The following is a 3243-nucleotide window of genomic DNA, read 5'->3' as shown; positions in this document are numbered from 1 at the left end:
CCGACATAGGTTTCGAAGAAAACATTAATTTTATTCCAGAAGGAATAAAATGATGTAAAACAATGCAATCTTCTCATCAGGGGAAAAAAAAGAAACCAAACACATCAATAAGGCATTTTAACAGAATGTGATGACTGCATATATAATGAAAGGAACGCTGGCAAGTTATTTAAAAAAAAAAAACCTTAATCGATATAACGTCAAAGGCAGTTTATAGAAAGAGGAGAAAGAAAGAAATTAACAAGACTAATAGTGGAGAAATATAGAGCGATAGGTGAATAGGAATAAAGCTTAAAAGAAATAGAGATATTTAGTGGAAATGAAATGTAAGAAGACAGTTAAAGGTCGAGTTCTATAGACTGGTAGAAATTACTAATAGGAACTAAGGGTATGTGTTTGCCATTGCTTGCAACGATAAACGCGTTCTTTAAACGTGTGTACAAGAAGGTTCTCTGAGAACAGGATGAAATACAGTTCATCGTTACAGAACGAACGGAAAGATTTACCTTTATCATAAGGAAAGGACTTAGATAGATTATATTCTATTCTAAATCAGATTGTTTATTATGTTCCTTAAGAGACCAAATTAATTTACTAAGCCCAGTATTGTTGCGTTTATTGGTATGTCTAAATGTAGAGTAATGGTTAGTTATTCTTTTGGACAACCGACATGAAGAACTACTTATGTAAAAAAAAAAAGGACGCCAGAACCTGAAGTAATTTTACATTGCTAAACAGTCTCTAGTCTCAGAATTACTGCTAAGGAAACGAATGCGATTGGAATTTATATCAGAAATACTAATAGAATGTCGGATTTAGACATAAGCTAAAACCTATTACTGCTCAGAGACTTACAGAACGTAAGGCTTTCTGAATAATTAAAAGTAAACGTATAAGAGATGGATTTGCTTCAGGCTATAGAGTATTGATGCCCCGAACGCCGGAAATGAGTACATGACTATCTACTGGGCCCTTCCGTGTAGCCAAAAGGATAAAAAATCCATAAAAACTCATATCCTTCTTAAATTCTTGAATTTCTGGTAGTTTGCTTCTGAACCACATGTTTCCAGGTTCAGTCCCACAGCATGGCACTTTGAGCAAGTATTTTCTGCTATAGCTTTGAGACGACTAAAGCCTTATGAATGATGGATATGATAGACAGAACCTGCAAACGGCCCATCGTACGCAAACACATGCACACACACGTGCACACACACACGTGCACACACAATACACTCAGAAGTGAGCATGCGTGCGTGTTTGTGTGTGTGTGTTTATCTCCCATGACCACCTGAAAACCAGTGTTGGTGTGTTTATGCCCCGTAACTTAGCGGTTCGGGGGAAAAGCGACCAATAGAATAGATATCAAGTTTTAAAGATATAAGTCCTGGGGGCGATTTCTTTGACTAATTTTTTTTACGGTGATGCCCCAGCACGGCCGCAGTAAAAGTATAGGTATACGACGAGCTTCCGTACAATTTCCGTGTACCAAATTCACTTACAAGGAATTTTTCGATCCGTGACTATCGTAGAATTCACTTAACAAAGGATGCCGCGCAGTAGGATCGAACCCAGCGACACGTGGTTGCAAAGCGAGCTTCATAACCACACAGCCATGCCTGCGCCTATAATTCATTTATTTGTTTCAGTGATTTGACTGCGGCCATGCTGGAGCACCGCCTTTAGTCCAACAAATCGACTCCAGGACTTATTCTTTGTTAGCCTAGTACTTATTCTATCGGTCTCTTTTGCCGAATTGCTAAGTTACGGGGATGTAAACACACCAGCATCGGTTGTCTAGCGATGGTGGAGGGCGGGACAAATACAGACACAAGCATATACACATATACACATACATACGACGGGCTTCTTTCAGTTTCCATCTACCAAATCCACTCACAAGGCTTTTGTCGGCCTAAGGCTATAGCAGAAAACATTTGCCCAAGGTGCCACGCAGTGGGACTGAACCCGGAACCATGTGGTTGGGAAGCAAGCTTCTTAGCACGCGCCTATAATATTCATATCTATTAGATAAATACAGCACGAGGAAAGAGATTTTCGATGAGAGATTCATAATCGATTGTATCGATAACCAATACATGATTGGAACTTATTTTGTCGATCATTAGAGAAGATGGATTAGGGAGGTCGATCCGGCAGGATTTGAACTCAGCGCTTAACGAAATCCAGTTGTGTGTGTGTGTGTGCGCGGGTGTGTGTGTATGTGTGTGTGTGTGTGTGTGTGTGTGTGACACGGTATATCAGTTTTAACGTTAATGTGCTGTGTGTATGTGTATATGCATATGCATGTACGGGTATGTATTTGACTTTGTATATAAATACGTTGATATACGCTGTGTGTGTGTGTGTATGTGTGTTATGTATATAAATATATAAATATGTTTAATATGTATTGTGTGTGTTTGTGCGTGTCTCTGTGTTTGTGTGTGTGTAGATACTATGAATGTATGCGAATACTTGTAAGAAGCGTGTGTATATTAAGAGTACGTATACAAATAAACAAATGTGTTGTAAGATAGTAAGAACGAAGTAAAGAACGAAAGAAAACGAGAGAAGGAGAGAGAGAGACATCGAAAGAAAGCAAACAAGCGACAGAGAGAGAGAGGGGGGATAGAGAGAGAGGAAGCAAGAGAGAAACAGAGGTAAAGAAAGAGAGAGTGAAAGATTAGAGCAGGCCTGGATTTTTGTCCACTTAACTTTTGTTTTTGTTTTTTAATGTGAGCTGTGTGTGTGTGAAAGAGAGAGAGAGACAGACAGAGAGAAAGACAGAGTGACATGAAATTGAGTGTAAGTGAGAGTAAGGGTGAACAAGGATATTGAGAGTGAGTGAAGGAACCAGCGAGAAGGTGAATGAGTGGGGAGTGGAGGTGAGTGAGTAGTTAGGGTGCCAGTGAGTGAGTGAGTGATTGAGTGAGTGAATGAGTGAGCGAACGAGTGATTGCTTCCTTCAGTTGTATTGGTTTGTGTGTCGGAGGAAGAGTTTCGAAGGAAGATTAACAAACATAAATATATATATATACATATATACACACACACATAACACACAAACACATATACACACTTGTACATACACATCCGCTTACACACAGAAAATAAATAAATATGTAAATACACATGCATACAAGCTAACACAAACGTATATACACACTCACACACTCCGTCACGCCCTCGCGAATACACACACACACAAACACACACACACACACACAGACACACACACAC

Source organism: Octopus bimaculoides, chromosome 9 (assembly GCF_001194135.2).
Source record: "Octopus bimaculoides isolate UCB-OBI-ISO-001 chromosome 9, ASM119413v2, whole genome shotgun sequence".
NCBI lineage: Eukaryota > Metazoa > Mollusca > Cephalopoda > Octopoda > Octopodidae > Octopus > Octopus bimaculoides.
The sequence above is the reverse complement of the archived record's forward strand: the minus strand, read 5'-3'. Positions refer to the sequence as shown.